Source organism: Canis lupus, chromosome 7, assembly GCF_048164855.1.
Source record: "Canis lupus baileyi chromosome 7, mCanLup2.hap1, whole genome shotgun sequence".
In the NCBI taxonomy this organism is placed as follows: Eukaryota; Metazoa; Chordata; class Mammalia; order Carnivora; family Canidae; genus Canis; species Canis lupus.
This window is the reverse complement of record NC_132844.1, coordinates 4,238,303-4,262,370: the sequence shown is the minus strand read 5'-3', so window position 1 is coordinate 4,262,370 and position 24,068 is coordinate 4,238,303. Positions and strand designations below refer to the sequence as shown.

Sequence of the window (24,068 nt, the reverse complement as noted above, 5' to 3'; positions counted from 1 at the left end):
ATGAAAGACAGAGTGAGAGGCAGAGACACAGGCAGAGGGAGAAGCAGGCTCCATGCAGGGAGCCCGATGTGGGACTCTTTCCCGGAACCCCAGGATCACACCTGGGCCAAAGGTAGGCGCTAAACCGCTGAGCCACCCAGGCATCCCTAATTTTCTTTACATCTCACTAAATTTTCTACAATGAGTGTATTTTTAAAGTCAGGAAAAAATAACCATTAGAAATAAATTTTTTTAAAGATTATTTATTTGAGAGAGAGAGAGAAAGAGACTGAGAAAGAGAATACAAGTGGGGAGGGGTAGAGGCGGAGGGAGAAGCAGGCTCCCCACCGAGCAGGGAGCCCGACATGGGGCTCGAATCCAGGACCCTGAGATCATGACCCAAGCCGAAGGCAGATGCCCGACCAACTGAGCCACCCGGGTGCCCCCCTTATTAGAAATAATCTTATATCAAAGAGAAAGTTTGCATATGGTATCCTCATTGCACCTCTCTTGACTTGTTGATGGTCCTGGCTGCCAGGGCCCTTTGGCCACATTGGCCCATATGGCACATTCTGGTAATGTTATTAAAAAAATTTTTTTTAAAAAACATGTATTTTTTAAACATATCTGCAAAGAAGTTTCAAAATAGATTTGGCCGTGGCCGGGGCAGTCACGAGGATGTGATGATGAATTATAATGAATTACTTGGCTTTGACAATACTTTCATTCAACAAGCATTTATTGAGTGCCTGTCATGCTCCAAGTGCTCTGTTAGGTGCTAAAGGGTCCAGTCGGGTCTCTGGGAACAAGGGACCCTCGGGCTGACCCTGGGCCTGCGCATCCTGACTCTAGCTACGATCCAGCAGCACGCAGGGGTGGGCAGTATAATCGTGCAGGCCTGCCCTCAATCCTCCCACCTCTTCTGGGCGGGGATCTGTGGCCCTGAGACAGGCTGGCTTCACCTCCCCAGCGCCAGCAGCCTCATTTGTAAAACAAGAATGATCCTGACCCAGTTCCCAGCGCCGTGGTGAAGAATAAGTAAAAAGCATTCTGGGCTTGTTTCTATCTGTTCAGTGCCAGATGGAGTCTACCTGTTAATAGCCAGCATTGCTTCCTTCCTTTGGAAACTGTGTATTTATTCTTTACCAAAAAAAAAAAAAGGTTGGAAATGAGGTTCAGTGGTTAAAGGGATATTCCGTATTCTTCTTCCTCAGAATATCCAGATGAACAATTACAGAGATGAAAACTTGTTTCTCAACCTCCGACAAAGGCAGAGGAGACTGGAAGTTCTTGCAAGGTCTGCCGACATTCCAAGGACAGAACTAGGTGAGGAGCTGCCAGTCTTTAGGGAAATAATTCAATTATAACCGGCGCTGCAAAATCTAATAAAATTAACTTACAGTTTCCCATGTCCGCCTGTTTGGTAGGATGATTTTCTGAGGAGCAACATTTAGAAACGAACCAGGGTTAATCTAAGCGTCATAAAATTTTAACATTTCTAAGACAGGCTGAGGGGCGCTGCAAGGATACCGGCCGGGTGTGTCGCCCAAGTCGGACCCAAAGGTGACCATGTCTCACCCAAACGGAACCCCCTTTCCAAGCTTTGGGAAGACTTGTGCAGCAAGGCCCTGTGACAGGCAGAAGCGGAGGTGGGGAAGGAGCAGGGAAGACAGAAGGAGACACGCGGAGGCCTAGACACGGGGCGCGTCAGGGGAGACCCTCTGTGGGTCCCTTTGTGGGTTATCAGGGGCCCACGCAAGCGCCGCACAGACCCACGTAGCGAGGAAGCGCAGCGCCAAGGCCTCGGCCTTGAGTATTCTCAGCTTTGTTTCTGTAATGCCTTCCGCCGCGTCGTGGACCTTCCACCCCAGGAAGGACTGGCAAACGGAGGGTTTCAACGGCTTTACGCGAATCCGGACTGAGCCCCTTCCACCCTCGGCTGCTCATTTCGGCGATGTTATCTGTCGCAACCGCGCAGATAGCTCAGGTGAAGCCAGAGCCTCCATTTCCTCCTGGCTGTCCTGTGGGTGACAGTGGCCCCCTTCTCACTGCTCGGGCACCTTGTGCGGGGCTGTGACTCTGGGTGGCACAGGCTCAGCAGCCCCGCGGTGGAGGGCCGCGTGCAGGAGCGGCAGCCAGGGTTCAATCTCCAGCGGGGACAGCGCCCGTGTCGCCAGCCTGCAGCCCGGGTGGGGAGGCCTGTACGACTGGAAGCCACCAGCTATCCCCAAGGACGTAGGCACGCTGCGATGATAGAGCCAGTAATTGCTCTACTTTTTAAAAAGGAGTTGTAAAAATCATATTTAAAATGCTTGCCGATGCCCCGTGGGTATGAGTCACTTTGTAAAAAGCAGGATCAAAGCGGATCCTCTGTCACCGGCTCCTGCAGGTTCTTTGATTCTAAACAATTTTACGAATGTTAATGGGAGTTACGCACACATCAATGAGAGAATAAATTCCTTGGGTTTAGTGGCGCTTCGATGAATGATTTATAACAAGCAACGTAAAATACTTGCTAATTTTTTTCCCCTAAGTAAGGACACATGAACCGCAGAAGAGCTGAAATTTAGGCCCAGGTCTCCCCGCGGGGTGGGGGGCCGGGGGGTGCGGCGGCGGCAGAGGGGGCGCTCAGCTGGTCGGAGGCCTGCCCGAGGCCCTGCGGGAGGGGAGAGGTCCTCCCGGCTCAAACGTGATGAAGGGAGGAAGCGGAACTCACAAGGGGCGAGCCTGACGCAGGAGGAGTTTACTATAATCTAAAACGGGAGTGACTGCAGCATGCTCCTTAAATCTGTCACGGGATCATTCCATTTCTTTTTTTTTTTTTTTCCAGAGCATAAGCTAATACTGTTCATTGACTTCCAAAAATACCCACCAAGATGAAAATGGGGATTTAAGTTCCAGGGATGATGCAGCAGGATTCCTAATGAATAGGTTAGTTCGCAGTGACACAAAAAGCCCTGCCTTCAATTTCTGGAAACTTAGCTTCAGATTTAACCCTCTCTTGCCCCAGGCCTGCAGGTCTGTCCTCACGGGAAACGAGGTGCCAGGGCTGGATACCCTGTGAGGATGGGGTGGGATGCCATGGGGGCTGCAGCAGAGACAAGTAAGCGTAAATCGCAAGTGTCGAAATTCTATCATTTGGAAAGAAGACAGATTACAATTCCCAGGATCTCCTCGGAGTCTGCTGCTCCATACTTCATCACCTCACACCTCCTTGCGATTTCATCCAAAGGCTTCGCAGATCCCAAGGAGGCCGCTGCCAGCAAGTAAGGCCCCGTAACATCAAAGACCAGACCCAGTGGCAGATGTAAGGGGAATCTGCTCGTAGCCCCGGAGAGCCTGGCATTACGTCGAAGGGATGCGGGAGCGCCCTCTGCGTCACCTGTGATGCCGCTGTGGTCAAGCAACCCTCCAGCCTCCGGCAGCAACGGGGGCGGGGTCGCGCCCTGACGGTGTGGCTCACCTGTGACCTCCCACTCGGCAGCTTTCAGAGCTCTGTGGAATTTTAAAGGTCTTGCATTTAGACATTCTTGCATTTAAGCCATTTCCAAGATAACCAAGGCGGGGGTCTGTGCGCGGTGTGCATTTTATGCAGGGTCAGAGAGCGCTCAAAGGAGCTCCTCCTGTGATCGCTGCCGACACGGAATACCCGAAGGAGGAATCCAGAAGTTGTCGATGATCCGTAGTTTAACTGAACAAATCTTTACAGGCGGAGAAGGCTGCGGGCTGGGCAAACGGGGACCGATTCAAGAGAACTTCTATACTGGCCACTTGGACGTAACGGGGAACAGAATAAGTCATTCTATGAATTACCAGAAAACTGAGGGGTCCACTCCATTCCATTCTATGAATTACCAGAAAACTGAGGGGACCACTCCCGTGGTCCAGATCACACTAGAAACACACGAACTAATTACACAAATAGCGAGTGAAGAGAGTAAAGTATCCGAAGCCGTGTTAGCCTTCAAGGTATCTGAGCCGTATCCGCCCGCCAGGTCAACCCACCAACGCCAAGACTTAACCACGGACCGTTTGCCGAGATCGATGCAGACGTGGGTTTTGAAGAAACTGGGTAAAGACTCCTAGATTTCCCAACCGTACGTGTTTTTCTTGGCTGGGAACCTATAACGTTTTGGACCAGAAGATGACCAGAATCCAGCAGAAGTTCCTCTAAGTGAGAAAAGTGACAACTAAGTGGCCTCGCTGTTTACCCACTTTTCTCCAGAAAAAAAGGCCCCATCCGCTTTGGGAACTGTTTCCCGGATCCACCATCTGCCTCAAAACAGCAAGTTTCCACTGACCTTCGGAGGCCCCTGGGCGTCCCAAGGGCGTGCGCTGCTGCTGCATCCTCTGAGCGCCCGCCGATCTGGGCTGGGGCGTAGTCTTTTGGATTTTCCAAGTCAGGTACCTTTCAGGGGGTACATATTTATTTGGGTCTTTTAAAAGTACGAGTTCAATCAAGTTTAAGTATTTGGGCTTCATTTAAAAAAAAAACAACAAACACACCATTTCCTTTCCAACCCGAGCTGCTGTCGCGGCTTGCCTCTGGAAGTGGGGCTCCCTCACCCCGCGGAGCACCCCTGGAGGCAGCAGGCAGCATTAATGAGCGTCCAGGAGGCTCGCTCACTCCCGAGCTGCCCCGTGCGCCAGTTCGCGCATCGCGGGGCCTCGGCCTCTTGGGTTCACCTCCTCCAAGCTGCAAATGGTCGAGCCCGGTTCTTCCGACCCCGGGGAAGGAAGTGACCCGCTCTTCGGCCGGCGTGGCTGGGGGTGGTGGAGGCCACGGAGGTAAAGGGCAAGGGAGAAACCTGCGTGACGGGGGCTCTGCCTACGGCTCTGGTTCACGTTGAACGCCGCGGCGCCCGGGCTGAGGAGGGGACAGTCTGCGGAGGCTCATTTCGTTCCTGCAGCAAAGGGCGCGAACTGCGGGGCTACCTGGAGAAACAGCCTCCCTGGGGAGGAGGAGGAGGGCGAGGGGGGGGAGCAGCGTGCGGGATTTCAGCTCCGCTCGTGGGGGACACGCGGCTTTCCAAGGAAACATCGCAGACATCCAGCGTGTCGGGAACGGGGCAAACAGAAGAGCGGCTTCTTTCCCATAAATGACCTTCTCCCCTCTAAATAGTTTCCCACGTGCTAGTTTAGCGAGAGGATGAGCCCCAGCGACGGTTCCCCGAGGTATTCTCCTCAAATCCAGCTGACGTCAGGAGCTGCTGACATAAACAAAGTGGGCTTAAAAAGGCCATTGGTTCCCGCGTGGGTAGAAGTCCGGAGAAGGCGCTGGTCCCGAAACACGGGAAGGCCGGGCTTAAGGCTGCGCCTCAAGAAGCAGGGCGGAGCCCCCAGGCCCTGGAGGGACCCGGACGGTTTGCTGTGAGCCGGGCGACGTGCTCCCCGCCGGGCAGGCCTGTCCCCAGCTGGGCGTCGTGGAGGGCCCCCCGCCCGCCGAGTCCCCCCACTCCGGCCCCGGGCAGGAATGGACGCTCCCGCCAAGTCCCTGGCAAGCACGGAAGCCAGAAAGAAGCAAGACCTCAGGTTTCCCTCCCTGGCTCCCGACGAGCCTCATTCTGGAAACATCCGTAACTGCCCCAAGTAGCACCTGATGCGACGCACGGCAAAACCTGGATGTTTGTGCTCCCCGGTCTGCTGTTAACCGATGGGACACATGACCCTGCCGCCAGCGACCAGGGGCCGCCCAGGAGGCTCTCCGCCCGAGGAGAAGACGACAGGGCAGTGACTCCTAAGCAGGGCGCAGTCCCCCGCCAGGTGGCCCGAGGGCCGGGGAGAGCCCCGGGGGAGAACGCGGCTGCCCCCAGCTTCGCCCTCCCTGCGCCAGGCGGTCACGCAGCCGTCGGTCCCCCTCGCGGGAGGAAGCCCTTCCAGGCCTCCGGCCCGGGCCCCTCACCTCCTCCAGGGCCCTCCTGCCACGGGCCGTGAGCACCTGCCGGGGGGCTCCCGCGTGCTCCCCGGGCCGGGGCGCCAGCTTCTGCAGGTTCTCCCACCAGCCCAGAGGCGTCGGGCCCCGTCCCTCCCGGCCGCGGGGCCCACGACGTCTCAGAACCGCGCTCAGCCGCTCCCAAGGCTGCCGGAGAAATCTCAGGGCACCCAGTTGAATCTGGATTCTGGGCAATCTGGGACAGACCTACGCTCTAAAAAAATGAGTTTTGTTTATCTGAAATTCAAATTCAGTTAGGCATCGTTTATTTTACGATTTTATTTATTTGCTAAATTTGGCAACCCCACACGTGATAGGCGGTGCTGTTGGCGGCCTTAGACACCAAACCAGCCTTACACAACCCAAAGCCACTGCTGGCCTGACTTCTGGGTCTTAGGGACAAGACTCCATGTGGTTAAGGGTTTTATTCCTCCCTAATCCTCTCAGCGCTCCCAAGCCACCCCCTTCTAGTCCTGCTGTTGGCCTTCTACACCACATACCCTCCCTGGGTGTCCCCGAGGCACCCAAATTGTCTACTGACCACTTTCCAATCACACTCCCCTTCCCCCTGGCTGGGAAATCTGATCAAATTAATTCATGGACACGTGTCAACTGATCATTTCATGAGTCATCAACCTCTTCTGAAGAAACTTTTTTTTCTTTTTAAAGGTCACTTACGACCTTAAGTCAAAATGATCGAATTGTAGGCCATCAAAAATTGAAGTGAAAAAACAATAGCCTGTGTGGAAGAAAATAGCATGGTGGGCGGGGAGGGGGGGTGCATGTTGGGGGAGGGCTAGCGGGCCCCCCTCCTGCTGGGTCTCACTGCAGTTTCTCTAAACTGTTCCTGCTTTTTCTAGCCTGTTCCTTTTGTCTTATGGGTGCACAGCAGCTCTCGTGGTAGCTTCTCCCTGTGGAGAAGGGATAAGGGGAAGGGTGGAGTGGCACGGGGTGGAGTAGGAAATGGGGGTGTGGGTGTGCTGACTACCAGGAGAGTGGTCCCCACACTGCCCCTGCCTGCAGCCACCCTCCCAGTCACCAAGAGCCGGTCCTCGGGGGGTTCCCTAGCGTATCTCATTGAGTCAGACTGTGGGAAGCACAAAGCCTGACCGGCCTTTCTCCTTTCTGAGCACCGTGTGTTGAGGGATGAAACACGGCACACACTTGTACACACTTGTAACTCCTGGCTCCTGAGCGCTGGCCAAAGTAATTCCGGGGGCCTTAAGAACCACCTCTGCCTTTCCAGGGCACGGTAGTCTAGATGGTTCTGAGAGCCAACCTGGAGAGGCAAGGGGTGGCTCGAGGCCGTGGGACACACTTCGGTCAGAATTGCTCAAGCACTTCCAAGCGGGTCAACTGAACTCCTCCTGGCCTGGCTCTGCCCTCCTGGAAAGGATCTCTCTGCTCCTAGGCTGTTCTACTCAAGACGACCTTTCATCTTAATCTCGACGACCAGTCAGCTAAAAGCACTTTGCCAAACCATTAAGAGGAAAAGGCTTAAAATGAACAAAATGGCACAATATTATATAACAGATGATTTATTATTCTTCCCTGGCAATTAGCTCTCAGCGGAGTACCCCTCACTCAACCCTTGGGGAAGACAGAACTGCCACGTGGCCCGGCTCACTACTCAGGTGAGAGGAATTACTACTTAACTTGGGACTGAGAAAGGCTCTTATGATTTTGCAAGCCCCATTGCAGGGCAGATGGTGGCACCTGGGGTCCACCCCAATGACTCAGCTGATTACACTTTGCAATTATCTTTACATCTTTGTAACTGCCCTGAGATTAGGGATGTGAATTTTTTTTTTTTTTTTTAAAGATGATAACAGAGTTCTGGTGGGGACAGCAGTTCAGGTGGGGGTTGGGGGGCAGGGAATGACAATGAGAATCTCACACTTGGTCCAAGCAGGATTTGAACTTGTGGCTTCTGGACACTCCCTATTGCCCGCGAGGCCATTTTATTCAGGGTCTTGAGCCCCGATCTCACTTTCCCTCGGGAGTGTGAATGCTGATGCTTTTTCAGAGTGTGGTCACTGACTGACGAGGCATTTTATAGGCTTATAAATAACAGGGGCTCTACTGAGGAATTTACTTTAACACAGGATTTATAACTTTTTTTTTTTTGCAGAAAGTGTCCAGTATTTAGAGAATCATATTTTGTATCTTGAGTTACACTTTGGGAGTCAAGATTTTCTTTCCTTAACAGATGATGGTGAGGAACTCCATGACAAAAGAGACATGAGGCTTTCTTCCTGGGAAACAGGCAGTGGTCTCGTCCTTTCCAAATCTTGCATGAAGTCTGGCCATTCCCGCTGATGCATCAGTTTACTCTTGTTAACAAGGAGTTAAGAGAGAAGTTATTCTCCTTTTTCAGATTTAGTTTTATTTTCTTTCTTGTTGAACTGTATTTTTCAGGAGAATCTGTATTTACCACCATCAGATGTTTCTCTCACTTACTGCCAGGGAACAGTAAAACATGGCACAAAAGGTAGGGGTCCAGTGCCCTTGAACCAGTTATCTGTTCAGAAGGCCACCTGGTTTGGGGTACTATAAATGATCACATTCTGTGTCTAGTGAGCAAAAGGTCAAAAATCACAAGGGCCTTGGAGTTGGAGGCTGAGGCCCAGGAACCTGCATTTTCAAACATCCCTAGGTTATCCTGAAGCACCCTTAAGTTTAGGGACCATTCTGGTATATGACACATTGCCTTTAAAGCTGAGGTCAGAGGTCAGTCCGTTTGGAACCAGTCCGCTTGGCTGTGTTGCAAAGAAATCTGCATATGCCCACCTTATAAGTCAAGGTTCCAGCTGGAAGCAGGCAACATTCTTGAATTCTGATAATTTGCAGGCAATTTAATAAAGGGGCTATTTACAAAGAAATGGATGGGGTGCAGGAAAGCCACAAGACATAGTGCAGTCCCCTGGGCTAATAACGGGGGGGACTTGGTAGGATGGGCTCTTTCACACCCCAAGGCTGAAGGGGCAAGATGAGAGGGTAGATACCTGAACCTGGGATGGAAATGCTGGTGGACGGTGCTGACAGGAGCTATGACCATCCTTTAAGAGCCAGTGCCTGAGAAATCCCACAGAACATAAGGATCCTGACCTGACCTCACTTCCGCCTTCCAGGCTCAAGTGCTCCCCTTGCTGAACCCAACTAGGAACGAGAGGCAATGGAGCCCACCAAAGCCATGCACAGAAGTCAATTTTTGAGGGGCACAGAACTGAGCGGAGGAGGGAGGACAGTGTCTGGACCTAGAGGAGCAAAGGGAAGATGTGTGGTACGACAACCCCGCTACAGAAATCTTACAGAAACCATACAACAGAGTGTGAAGCGCTTGCCACCACCACAGAGGGCCGCATTCCGCCTGCAAACGCTGAGCATCTATGCCCTGCCATGCCCACTCTCGAGAGCACCTTGTGGGATAGATAACCACAGGAAGGACACAACTTTGTCCTGGGAAGTATTTAAAAAATGAGTCCACAGATGTACCTCTCAAGGATCTACTGAGCACCAATTCCATGAAAGATGTGATATTTCACACTTTAGAAGTAAAGGCCTTGGTGTCTTTCATGCTGGACTCCATAGGGCTACTGCTGAGAGACGTATTTGTAGGGTTGAGTGAAGCGCCCGTTGCTATTTTTTCTTTAAAAAAAAAAGTCAAAATAAATATACTATGGAAAAGGAAAATATCTCAGATTTTTAAAGTGGATAAATTGAACTTTTGCATGTACTCACAGCCTATAGCAAAAAGTGACTTTCCCCCACTTTTAATATATGTGATTTTCCAGCTAGGGTTTACCTGTGTATAAGCAGACGATTTACACACAGAATGTGAGGTGAGGTGGCCTAAAACAAACAGGCTGAGGGCTGATTTATTCCATCCTTCGGCTTCCACCCAACTAACCTTGGTTCCACGAAACGTAACAAGTTCTCACGAGGCATCACGTTTGATCACCGCGTCCACTAAGGTCATCTTCCCTGGGTGTTCAATAAACGACTGTTGGGTCTCACAGTCTCCACATTCACCTGGTTCACTGGCATCAGTGAAGGAACCAGTCTCGTGAGTTCTCTGGGTTGGCCATGGGGTACAGCAGTGTCTGCCACCAGGGACACCCCAGGTGACTTCAGAGGCGCCTCACAGAATTACAAAACAAAAACCTTGTTCCTTTTTCAGTGCTTTGAGTCTTCTCAAACACCCAAGTCTCAGCTGGATGCTGTGTGTCTAGGATAGCTCTCTCTATAACACCTGCCAAGGCCCCTCTTACCTTGGGGGGGGGGGGGATGGCCTTGGGTTCTTGTCTTAATTCACATATTTATTTTAATGATAATCATCTATTTGCATCAAATGATACTGGGTTTCTACTTGAGAGGTCACAAAATTCCCTTTTATTTTTTATTTTAAAAGATTTTATTTATTTGAGAGAGAGAGAGCACGCACAGGAGTGGGAGGCAGGGAGAGGGAGAGAGAGAGATGCAGACTCTGCCGAGCAGGGAGCCCAATGTGGGACTTGATCCCAGAACCCTGAGATCATGACCTGAGAGAAGGCAGATGCTTGACCGACTGAGCCACCCAGGTGCCCTGCAAAGTTCCCTTTTAAAATAAGTTTGGTTTAGTATAAAAAATTAAGGGCTATCATATAAATCACACAGCTGGCACATAGATAATGGAGAAGGCAATGCAGGTGGTATACAAATGGCGAGAGTCTGAGAAACACTGATCTAATGCCAAGCAGACCTCATGAGTCACAGAGAGAGACCTAGGTGTTTAGTTCAACTGCCGTCAAGTAGCAATAATGAGTAATTTTATTGTCTTGTAAACAAACAATTCTTCCATTGAAGGTAGTAGTTCTGGTCAGAGGGCTGCAGCTCAAAGAGAGTACAATAAACATTTAGTAAAATTGCTTTGTAACCCGAATTCTATCTTGTTCTTAATGGAGATGCCTGTGAGGACTATTAAACATTTATACGGCATCCTACCGTAGGATGGAAATACGGCATAATAAATTATGAAGGGAGAAGAAGATAGGTGAATGCTGTTCTCATCGGGTCTGACAAGAGGGCCTTTGGCATTCTCTGTAATGTAAGGAGAAAAGCCTTCCCTCGTTCACGGAAGACTCACTGACAGTATTCCAGGGCCACTCAGGCAGAGTAAATTACAAAAGCAAGGTGTCATGGTCAGTCAACCCTTTTGATGTTTGGTAAAGATACTGCAAAAATATTCCGTGGTGCTGATCAGGGAAGACGTGGTCAACGGGCCCTTCCTACGCGAACTGTGCCGCTCTTAGGGCATTTTACCCAAGCCCTGTTTTGTTTCAAGCTTGTCAAATTCACCCCCAAATTCTAACCTGCTGAAAAGTTTACATTTATGTTCAAGTCAAGATCTCAGGAAACATGAAATCACCCAATGCAAGGTTCCTTTTTTCCTCTTATGATCACGAGCATGAGAAAGCCATGCATGCGCGAGGGTACACTCACACCTGCTTGTGCATACACCTGCATGAACACTTGTCCCCACCTGCAAACCCACCTTGGGGGTAGAGCCAGAAACGAATGCTGCCAGGCTCATTCCAGAAAGAAGCGTTTGCAACAAAGTGTGCTGTGTCCTTCCGAGTGCTTATTTACAATCGCACTTTGCTAAATATCACACGTCAGCAGACACTCAGGGGCTGGGGCCCTTTCCCTATGCACTGTCTGCTGTTTACTTGTTTTAAAAATATTTCTACAATGCATCTATTGTTCTCCATTCACTCTATAATTGTATGATACATTGGCAAACAAGTGCTCCTCAATGAATAAAAGTGTGTTTACCAAAGAATAATTGGAGTTACTTGGCACAGGGACCAGACCTTGCCCAGCACCAGCTGATGTATGTTGCAGACATGGAGTCCTCGGCCTTCTGCCCTTGCTGGATGTGCTAGCCGTCAGAACTTTAATTCTGGGACCCCAGTTGTAGCCACATAAGATAAAGGAATGCTACTTTGTGCTGTATGATTTCGTTTGCAGAATTCTTTAAATCACTCGGTTGCTAGAATTATAGGAAATAAGCCGACTCTAATTTTTCTTAAATTCTAAAATTTAGATTCAAACAAAATGGCTTAAAACATGTCATAATAGGTAGTGGCTTACTTTTTTGTTGGCAGGGGGGAGGAGGTTCCTATAACAGCATTTAGACTTATAGTGAATACTGGGCAATACAATACAGATCAAGATACTGCTATGCTCCTTATTCTAACAGAACCCAGTGTCATAAAGAGACTTGTTTGAGGACAAAGAGTAACTATAGTTTTATGTTTTAGGCCTCCCCAAATCATACCTGTACATGTTTTGGGGTGTCTGCCCCAACCTTGTCCTGTTCTCTGGGAATCTGTCCTGCTAATGGCTCAGCAGCAAACCATGTGAGCATAGCTAATCCAGCAACGTATGATTGGACAAAGTGTACAAATGAAATTACTGAATATCAAAGAATACGAGGAGCTCCCAGAGCAAATGCTAGAGGGATGGAAGTTAAGAATCATCCACTGAGGATTAGATGCTCTCGGAGGAAGAGATCTTTCTGATGGTGCTTGTACAGGCTGGTCTTAAGGAAGACTCATAAATGTCCCCGCAGATCCCAAGTCCTCACCTAATCGTGCACACCAATGGTTACACGTGAAGTTTTCGGACAAGAAGAAAAAGGTTGTAACCCAAATGCCAGACACACATGTGGCACATGTGAGTTCTACGCAAAGTCCTAACTGCTGCTTTGACTCTCCTCTGCAGTGATTTTCAAACACTGTGGCAAGACACCAATGACTGTCTAATCAGACAGCACAAACACATTTACTTCAAATTTCTAGGAGGTAAAAAAAAAAAAAAGTCTGATACTCATGCTCTATGCACGCTCAAGGCCAGCTTATAAATACTCCATTCAGCAATAACATAAATTTGCAACAATGAAAAGAAACTGGCAAAATCCAGCTCTTGCCATTCAACTGAAGGAGGCCCACCCACAAGTGCTGGCTAGGAACCTACAAGCAGCACGGCTTGGCTTAAAAAGATAAGTTAAGCCAATCAGATTGCTCTGCCAGGAATTTGGAACTAGAAAGTGGAGAAGCTGTTACTGGTTAGCTATGGGCTGCTAAGTTGACAGATCATTCCAGCTGAAAGGCTTTTTAAACATTTCTTTTAATTTCGGGAAGGGGGTAATAAATAGAAATGGCTAGATGATCTCATCCACAAAATTCTTCGTTTTCCCCAAAAACATTTTGGGTAGAAAACTGTTCCGAATCACTGCTCTTTAAATACAATTAATAATCATTCACCTAGGGAGAGCATTTGAAGAGGAAGAAAAGCCTGTACCTAATTCCTTGATGAGAGGTGCAGAAAGCAGGGGCTACTGCTTGGTTCATCGGATGCGTGAAGTCCTGCAGGCCAACAGCTGCTGGCTCTCCAGGCCTCGCAGGCGACAAGGAAAGCTGCAGCCTTGAAATTAGACTACAAAGCAGCAGCATATGTGCCAGCTCCCAGGGAACATGTCAGAGGACCCTCTGCACCCCAGGCCCCAAGGTGGCCTGTGGAAGGTGCTCAGACGAGTCTACGTAAACTGTGGGACGGAGCCTGGCCCCAGAGCAGCCTTGGGTGGAAGTCGGACAGGCTTTGAGCAAAACCGGTTTGAGTGAAGAACGGAGGGGCAGCTGTCAGCACTGTCTAAGTGAACGAAGGGCGTTCTGAAGAAGAGGCCAGGGACTGGCTGGGCAAGAAGGGAGGGTGCCGGGGCCTCGGAAAGGAGGCCCGGCAGATTGTGATGCTTCAGGGGAGCGAACAGAAATGCCCAGGGCAAAACCCCAAGACTCTTCCATCTAAATGGATGTGTTAATGGCTCCCATGGAGCGGGTGTAAGAGGCCTTAGCACATATGCCTCCGTCTACTGTACTGGCTGTAAATAAACCATGTGCTTGTCTGCACCATCTGCTTTACTGTGCACTTTGTGGAACTGTGTGAAGAGAAAAAAGTGTTTGGGGCCAAATGTCTAGAAATACTTTAGTTGTATACTTAGAAACCAAAAATGCTTACACAGCTAAATTATTACGTTTCCTTTAATGTGGGTAATTAGTTTAAAATGCCCCCCCTTTTTTAATAAGGGGGGGCAATGCTGGACAGTAGGAGGCCACACAGCTTTGAAAGGTCAAATAGTAGGTCGCAGGCACAGAATGGGGCTGGAGACAAGTATCCTACAACTAGAGTTAATCAATCTTGAGTTAGTCATACTTAACCAATATTAACCACAAACTCTTCGTCTATAAAAGAAGAGTGTGTCACTCATCTTCCTCAGAGTGGTATTTGGAGAATTAATTAGTTCTTGAGATAAAAGATATTATGAACACACAACATGTTTTTACGGAGACAGTCATGCCCTCTATAAAATACTGAGTACACATCATATGTGATCATTGCCCTCAGATACACATGGAGATTGCTTATTGTTCATTATTTTTAGTTCCTCGAAATTATATAAACAATGCAACTAATCCACTGGTGAAACAATTATTTACTGAGCATTTGGTATGTTCCAGACCATGGAATAATTTATTTAAATTCAATTTGCCAACACACAGTATAACACGCGGTGCTCATCTCATCGTGTGCCCTCCTTAGTGCCCAGCACCCAGTTACCGTATCCCCTCACCCACCTCCCCTTCTGCAACCCTTTGTTTCCACGGAATAATTTAAATCAGAAGACACCTACAATTATGTTCTAAAATCATAGACCTAGTATGTTGCAAGTAATCTCCAAGATACACAGCTGGATTTGTGTTTAAAAATTAAACAGTTCACAAAATTTACCAGTGGGGTATTTTCCCACTTCTGTATTTGTGATGATCTAAAGTTTAGTGATTTCAAAGAGTTCAAAGAACTCCCTCATCTAACCTGGATGAGCTTTTCCCCCAGGACTAATACAGTGGCAATTTTAGGTAGATAACATACACACTCCCAATCCAATGACTTTATGGAAAACTCGATAATACGGCAAAGACAAACACCCTGGTTTATGAAATGCAACCCTGAAAGAATAATCATACTGTGTTAGACTGATTTACAAACTTTCTCTCTTAATGGAACCCCCAGGGATGATACAGGTCAAATCCTGATAAAACGAATTCCAAGGATGCTCAAATACTTTCTATGGAGCTGAACTTGGACTCCATCAGAATTTGCTTGAAGGAAGGAAGAGGCAGTTGGAGCTAGCACTTTGGACTCAAAGTCCCCCACCATGCTGTGTCAGCCTTGGTCTTGGATCAGCGACTTTACCTTTCTGGGCCCTGGTTTTGTCATCTACCAAACAGAGATGATAATACCATTTATCTCAGAGGATTTCCAAGTGAAACAGTAAAGGTCTTAGCATATGGTAAGGGTAAGGACTCCATGAATATTAGCTAATACAGGTATCTTTATTGTGTGGAAAAGGAAATGGCCTGGAAGTCAGAGGGTCATCAAAGAGGTGTTACTGAAGCTCGAAAGTGGGTTGAGAATGAGGAGACCCTGCTACTTTTGTGTTCCCACTGGGGCTCTGTTGCCCTTGCTAGGCAGAAAGCAGAGGTGCCAAAGAACTTGAGGGAGATGGATCATCCTTCTAAGTCTGTCCCAGCAAGACGTGAGCTGAAGGGGAGAGTGCAGGTCACTTTGGAAGCAGCATAAGTGAACCTTAATTTCTCACCACATCCCAACGTGGGAGTGCCTCAATACCATCCTGATTTATGTTAATTCTGTAAAGGGAAAGCACAGTGTTTGCTCCAGATGAGTTTCAAAACTAAAGGGGCAAATCCCACACTTTGGATGAATTTTAACACTGTTCTTATTAAAGTACTTTAAAAATAGGTCAAAATGGTGGAGAGAAAACAAACCCTAAACACTGGGTTAGTTTCAGAAGTGACTTTGGTTTTATAAACTAAGTTTTGATCCTAAAGACAAAAGTGTGGAGGAGATGAGAAAGCCACGTCCTACTGACGAGGTCCCAGATTCTCATCAAAAACAGAATGAAATAAAAGCCTAAAGCATGTAAAGATCTTTTTCTGCAAGATTTTGGAATTTCCTAGAAGGAGAAAGATACGTCCAGAGCTATAAATTTTACGCGAGTTAATTTTGATCTTCTCTTTTGCCAAAAGGTTGGAAATAATTCAGAACCTGAGATGGAGAAAGTTTATGCAAAAATTTGTATATACATGGTACATAAAATGTATACTATGTGTAGAATTAAGGAGGTACATACCTAAATTATGAATTTCTCATAGTGACATAATATTTTCAAGGAGTATTCCTAAACAAAATATATTTTTTAAAGATTTTATTTATTTATTTATTCATGAGAGACACACACAGAGAGAGAGAGGCAGAGACCCAGGCAGAGGGAGAAGCAGGCTCCATGCAGGGAGCCCGATGCGGGACTTGATCCCGGAACTCCAGGATCACGCCCTGGGCCCAAGGCAGGCGCTAAACTGCTGAGCCACCCAGGGATCCCTAAACTAAATATTTTTAAAACATTTATTTGGTTTAAGCCTTTAAACAACGCCATACTTGTTCTAGGAAAAAAAAAAAAAAAAAGAAGATAAAAAGGAAAATGGCAGTAAAATTAAGATGATTTTTCAACTAAAATAAATTCACATGGAAATCCTAGGACGGCAGAAATATAAGCCAGGATTTGACTGCAGAACACAGAAGTATGAGTACAGAGAATATTTGAGTTCCCGCCTTTCAGAAAATTTATGAAATGTAATTCCTGGATAATCTCAACATGCAAGGCAGATAAACTGGTGAGTTCACAGTTGTGTGTGTGTGTGTGTGTGTGTATGTGACTGTGTGCACACACTTTAAAAAAGATTCACAAGGAGGCTTCTTTGAAGATTGGCTTCAAATGAATTTAAAGATCTTAAAAGAAATGTGGTAACAAAACCTTAATTTCAACACAACAGTAACATAATTATCTCATGAAATCCAGCTCAGCCACATGGGATGAGACATAGAGAGCTGAGAAAGCTTCAGTCCACGTTTGGTCAATGCAAGATCGCCTTGCTGTTCTCCCAGAGAGGAAGCAGTGTAGACAGGCTACAGCTTCAGCCTCCTGGAGTCTGTAAACTGTTTAAACATCTTCAGAAATAATGAAAAAAATGGCCACATTATTTAATTGCATAACAAGCTCTGAATGATGAATTCAGAGGAACTGCAATGTTTATAGTTTTAATTGTCCAAAATGTCTTTCAATTACACTTAATTCTCACTCTAAGAAAACATGTATTACAAATAAATAGCAACACAAACAAAATTCTCAATTAAACAACAATAGGGGGAAAAAATCAATCTGGGTAACCACTCCCTCCCCCCTTCTTGAAAAATTAAGCATACACATTTGCTGAAATTCAACATCTTGCACAATTTTAGTATGGTCTCACTTTGGTAAAATAGGTATCTAGAAGGAAAAAAGACTGGAATAAAATACCTCCCTAATCGGAAACACTGGTCATCTCTGGTGGAATTTCAGTAAAGGGATTATATCCTTTTTCTGAGTGTTTCTGATTTTGCTAAAATTTCCTACAGTAAAAATCAGAGTGTTTCTGATTTTGCTAAAATTTCCTACAGTAAAAAATGTAATATTCACTGAGCATGTATTAGAGGCCAGGCTGTATCCAAGTCGCTTCTGCATCTCCTAGAGCTCTTACATCTGCACGAGCCGGGTATTACTATTATCTCTGCAGATGTGGAAGCAGAAACCCAGGCCAGTAACACTGGAGGGGTGGGAACTGGAACCCAGGCCTGCCTGTGTCATTACTATTCTGCTGCAACAGAACTTCTTTTGTGGCCAGAAGATAAACAAAAGTAAATTTAAATGCTACACAGCCAGGTGAAGAGTGAATGGAGACGATATACTTCTAGGCATTTATGTTTAAGGTTTTTTTTATTAGATATTCCTTAAGTTTAGCAACTATGGTTTTTTTGTGTGTGTTGCTATTTTCAAAGGTATAGCATCTATTTGAAAATAAAAGGAAATAAAATATTACATGATGCTGAAACCAATGAACTGGACTTAGATCAATTATTTCAGTGAGGATTTTATTATCTAAAGGAGACAACCTCCTCACTGATTCTGACTCTGAAGAATAAAGTAAAAAAAAAAAAAGTTTTCCTTTTTAAGAGGTGTAAAGTTAGGACTCCCAGAAAATGGTACTCCATAGACCATATATGGAGGTCGATTTCCTGGTGGCTCTAACTCCCATCCAAGAACAACAGAAATCAAAGATACAGAAGTTAAAACAGTGGAGCATCATTTTTCCCCCGTCACATTGACAAAGATGATAACCAATGAAAAGTAGTATCATAAGAGTATTGAAAAACTGGCATCATTGTAAGCTTTTAGTGGAGAGTGGTTAGACAATAAACATGGATCAAGCTTCAAAATGTGTAAACCACCAACCAGCCAATTCTCTTGCTAGGGACTTATTCTAAGGAGAACATTAGGTTATGTATGCAAAGGTAAATGTTGCAGTAGTTGCCGTTCGGTGCAATGTTGCTTATAAACACGGGAAAACCAGTGATAACCTAAATTTCCTTTGATGGGCAGTTTGCTGCTCATCCCCAGAATTCAGCAGCATCTACATGTGGAGGTAAAAATAAATATCTGTGATGAATAAATTAACAGGGCACAGCTAGATGACTGAATTTTATGCTGCCATTAACACCCCTGATGTAGAGCTTTATTCAACACAGAATGGAGTCCACCGCATTTTGTTAAGTGATCGAAACAGATTACAGACTAGCCTACGTTGTATGATTCCATTCAGAGGGAGTCATTCGTACATCCACCTGTGTGTGTGTGTGTGTGTGTGTGTGTGTGTGTGTGTGTGTATGTATGCAGAATGACATACGTATGTGCAGAATGACAGGAGAGATGGGATTTATGAAATGTTCATTTTTTAATGCCTTTCTCTATTATTTGGATTTATTTTAAAATAAATAGCTACATATTTTCTACTTGGCTGAGGAGAATCCAATTCTTTGAACTTTTATCCCAACCACCCAAACTATGGAGAAGGATACCGCTACTAACAGATGACGTTCAGAGGCCGTTAATTCAAGACAACTCCTTTTCCCTTGATTTCTCCGACACTGCGGTGCTAGACGTTCTCTTTCCTGCAACTTGCTCCTGTGGCAGGCCCGAAGCAGGATGAACGCGAGGCACATCTGTTTTTAAAACACTGAGTCGACGTCCTGGTGACCGTTACACTGGAGAGAACATCTCAATGCGCGATGTTTCACTATTTTGACTCTCTCTGTCCACAACCCTTCTGAACTCACCCTTGTTAACTCTCTGGCCGACCCCGTAGCCTGGGGGCGCTGTCTTGGGCGCTGCGTGCGTTCAAGTGTACGCACCATCAACAGACTCCATCTGTCAGCTCTGTACACAAAGGCCTGCAAGTTATTTGGCAGAGAAACACTGCTTTTCTTCAACGCTGGATTGAGTTTAAAAGCAGACAGTTTGTATTAATAACTAATGGCTTCTGGTAATTTTATTTTTCTTTCAGTCCAGGAGAAAATACAAGCATTCCTGATAAACAAATGACAAAGTGTCTCTCTTTGGAGTCCAACAAGAGCAACGTGATTCCTCTGTTGGGGGCACTGTCTGCTTACAACGGTGCCCGGCTGCGATTCTGGGCAGCCTGTGAAGGCAGGAGGCACGGCCAACGGACACCGCATGTGTGCACATGTGCCCTGAAGAATCAGCCAACTGTGAGAGAGACCACATGAGCTGATGACTGATAAGCTGCCTCTTCTCGATGCCACTTATCTGAAAGTATGGAAATTTGCTGATGACACATGCCACGCCAAGGCATGGTTTCATCAAGTCAAGATATAGGCTACATAGTCTGGTCTTGTCGTACCTTCTCCCGAGTGATCACGTCCAGCATAAGAGTACGATAGAGGGCTGAGAGAAGAGAGCCGGAATGCCGGAAGACAGCGCACATCTACGGCTCCCTCCTTGCGGTTCCTGGGCGTGCTATCCATCGGTCCAGGTGGGTGTTGGGGACACTGACAGCAGACACCCAGTATGAAAAGCATTCTAAACACCAGGCATGAGGGTGACTGGCTTGATCTGATCAAGTAGGTTATGGATTTAATGTTGCAAATCCTTTTTTTTTTTTTTTAAAGGTACTACTGTATATGAAGACAAGCCAACCGGCATGAGCTCTGAGTACACGTTCAGTGGTGGTGGTAGTTTGTAATCACACCTGTTGGATGGCGATACCACTCATTTACAAGATGCTCGGACAGCCTGGGGGCCTCCTGAGAAAGGAGCCCAGACCACGGCCCGCCTCGGGAGCGGGGCTCCATCAGGGTGACAGGTGCTTGATCTTTCACCTGGTGGTTGCCACTGACTAGTTTTCTCTGATGCTGCTGTCATGTGCCTTGTCTGCTTAGACCTGTCAGCTTCTGAGCCACAGCTATTTCCTGAGGGATATAAAACTCAACACATGGCAAATAAACAATACAAAACATGATTTCGTGCTGTCATGCTGCTGTTCCTCTAGATTGAGGCATTGTGGCAGCTCCCTGATTTATAAGTATCATTTGACACTCACTTTTCCCTTCCAGTCACTTCTTTCCTGCTTTTACCTTTAGTTTATCAGCAACCTCTGTGGCCTCTACCCTTCCCCAACCCCGTCCCGGGACCCTGGCTCTCAAGGTCACCAGGCTACAGAAAAGGTTCTTGTAAAGTTCACCAGCAAGTTAACCTTCCTTGTTCTTAAGAGTTGAACACTGTCTGTGGCTTTTGCTGCCAGTGTGGCAAGGCTCGATCATCTTCTCTACGCGTTCGCTTTAGTCAGAGGCAGATACCTTCCTGGGCTGAGAGACCCAGTCCTGTCGTCTCTTTCCCTTATCTCATTCCCCTACATCTGGGCAGCCTGCCTCCATCAACCCTCGAGATTCAGTCCTCAAAAATGCTTGCAATTCATCAAGATTTAATACAGATTTAATAAAATAACATTCCTAAAAGGAGTCTATAAACCACAGTATGACATACAAATACAACATGTCAGTATGGGCATAATCATTTTACTTCATTTCTGTCCCTGTTGAAGTCATTCAAACTCTTCTTCCAGTATTTAAATCCTTCTGTAATCTCCAACTAGATCATGACTGTTGCTTCATGATAGTCCTTTCCTCTAAAAGCCTTTCTTTAAAAACACAGCACTTGAACCACCTTCCCCAAGACCTTGACCCAGATTAAATGGAGTTTTAGCCACTCCAGTAAACCCTTGGGCAGAATTTTAATTAGTTTAACACATATGTGCATTGGAGAAGTCTTTATGTAGTTTCCATTTTCCTGCTTCTTTATTTTCTAATTTGTGTTTACTTATTTCCCAAATTAGTATACGTAGGGATCATGTCATGGACTATTAGTGACCGACAGACTTCAGCTCACTACTGATGACAGGTTAGTCCTACCGCCCCCCTTCACTTTTTGAAACACAAAAATATTAGAATATTCTTCCTACACACTCACCCCTGGTGTCTCCTCCAGAGGGTCCAGTGATGAAAGAGTTACTAAGAGTATTTAAAAGCCCCATTTCAACTCAGGAGCAAGAAATTCATCCACCCCTGACAAAAACTGCTTAAGAATAAATTCCATACACCCAAGTGTTATTTTCTTCACCCCACAAACCCACGAACATTATGCGACCATGACACAAGCTTGGATGACATCCCATGGCGATCAGATGATAGATGTTTTCATTGGTTTCTCCTTAAATCAGGGCTATTAACAGCAGCAGGATACTGAATGAAAACCCTCAGCAAAAGAGCTCAAATTGTATCTGACAAGGCTCACTTTATAAGCCTCAACTATCTTCCTACTGAAGAGATGTTGTATTAAGTCACTTCTGTTTATACAACCATTATGTATTTATGTTCTCTTTAAAGATAAACGATACTTGTATGAAGAATGAATTGCACACAAAATACTATCTACCTTGGAAAGATGCCAACATACACAGTTAAAATACACAAAACAAAAACAACCAGCTACCAACACTTCTTCCAAACAAAACAAGGGATGTACAGAATTCTCTTCTGCATAGTAGGGTGATCTTAATGAGGAAAGCAAAATTAATGTTACTGTTAGAAAATGACCCGAGAAATATATTAACTGCATCTTACGATAACTGCACTAAGATACTGACTATAGAGCTTAGGACATTTGAATTTGAATTTAAGCTATAATTTAATATTACATATAAATTAGAATGATCTAATCGAATGGGCAAAAATACCAATGTTCATTCACTCACTGAACGTTTATTGACAGGTGCTTTGATAGGGGAATACGAAGACACGCTGTCCCTACCATCTTGGAGCCTTAGAGAAAACAGATACACGACCATAAAAACAACATTATGTTAACTACTATAATTACTCAGTTGGCTTTGCTTGGAAACACCCACACTTAAGAAGCTGATGAATCATAAAATGGGTATGATGGAGATCTATTTACCCTGACCAGGGTCATCTCCAAATCAAAAAGCAGTATGTATAAAATGATCCTATTCATGTGGAACAACAACAGACAAACCAGATGACATGGAATGGGTCAGGAAGAGAGACCCATTTGCCTCTGGGATGGGGGCAGGGTGGGTAGAAACGAACATGGTTTTAAAAAAAGGTTTTCTCTTTATGCTTTATGTACTTCTGTTATTGTCTGAATTTTTAAAGTAAGCTGTATGTTCATGTAACACTTGACTACTGAGGAAATGAGCAACTGAGGCAGAGAGCACAGGAGGATCCAGCAAGGCCAACTGAGAGGAGATCCAAGTCAAAGGAAATCCAGAGGAGGGTGGAGTCATAGAAGCCAGTGGAGGTCAGTGTTGGGAGAGAGTGCTGGTCAACCAAATCATCAGACTGCCTACCAAGGTGGAGGGGAACAAGGAGACAAGAAAGGACATGCTCCGAAGGAGGAGGACTCTCTACTTAGGGATACATGCAGCCATGGAAGTAAGGGTGCAGCAGAGTGAAGGTGGGGTGTGAAGATGGGATGAGCAGCCACAGGGGAGCAAATGCCACAGGACAGGTAACATGCATGAATGAAGTGAACTGGGAGCAAGCTGCCCCCTCCGTCTCTTCCATGTGGACAAATGGGTACTCCCTCCCCTCCCCCCCAAAAAAACTTGTCTGTTTTGTGAGACTCAACAGCACAAATGTGACCATGAATGGCAACTAACACTTGTAGCCACAGACTTCAGGAGTGGGGACCCACCAAGAACCTGACAGACTGCCTAGGAACAACTGATGGGGTGGCTGCTATGCAGCTCCATCTCCAGTTAAAGGCCACCAAGTGGTGACATTTGCCCAATGTTGCCAGGTCATCTTATTTTTAAAGAGAAGCCATAAATCTGGATTTTTTTTTTTTTAAGTGTGAAATAGCTTGACTTTTAAATGCTGGCTCAAATTAAAAAACAACAACAACAAAACACTGGATTAGCCAAAATATGCCTGTGGGCCACCTCTAGCATTTTGACCCTTTCAAGTTTGGCATTGAAGAGAAAATGTCAAGTAAAAATTTTTACTCTTTTCTTTTTTTTCTTTGCTCTTCTTTTCCTTTTTTTCTTCCTTCTAGAATGAGAGTTTTTCACATGTTGCTAGGCTAAGTTTACTCTTTACTGACCTGATGGGTAAAAACCATTCTCTTATTTTTTTTAAATATTCAATACTTGAACAAAAAAAAAGGCTCACTTTGCTTGCCTTTAATAGTCTACACAGGTGCCTGGATGGCTCAGTGGTTGAGCGTCCACCTTTTAGCTCAGGTCGTGATCCCGGGGTCCTGGGATGGAGTCCTGCATCGGGCTCCCTGCATGGAGCCTGCTTCTCCCTCTGCCTGTGTCTCTGCCTCTATCTGTATCTCTCATGAATAAATATATAAAATCTTAAAAAAGAGAAAGGAGTCTACACACTCATGGGGCACCTGGGTGGCCCAGTCTGCCTTTGGCTCAGGTCACGATCTCAGAGCCCCACATCTGGTTCTGAGCTCAACGGGGAATCTGCTTCTCCTTCTCCCTCTGCCCCTTCCCTTGCTTGTGCTCTGTCTCTCAAATAAAATAATAAAATCTTTAAAAAACTCTACACACTCACA

General features: G+C 46.2%; 1 protein-coding gene and 1 long non-coding RNA gene across 4 annotated transcripts in view; one reads left to right on the top strand and one right to left on the bottom strand.

The window, feature by feature from the left end:
* FYN (FYN proto-oncogene, Src family tyrosine kinase) overlaps nt 1-24,068 on the bottom strand; it is a 211,013-nt gene that overhangs the window by 132,786 nt on the left and 54,159 nt on the right. The gene's annotated exons all lie outside the window — the stretch shown is intronic.
* On the top strand, nt 19,813-20,442 carry LOC140636487 (uncharacterized). Its single transcript, XR_012033675.1, has 2 exons — nt 19,813-19,956; nt 20,093-20,442. It is a non-coding gene; the product is annotated as an uncharacterized lncRNA (long non-coding RNA).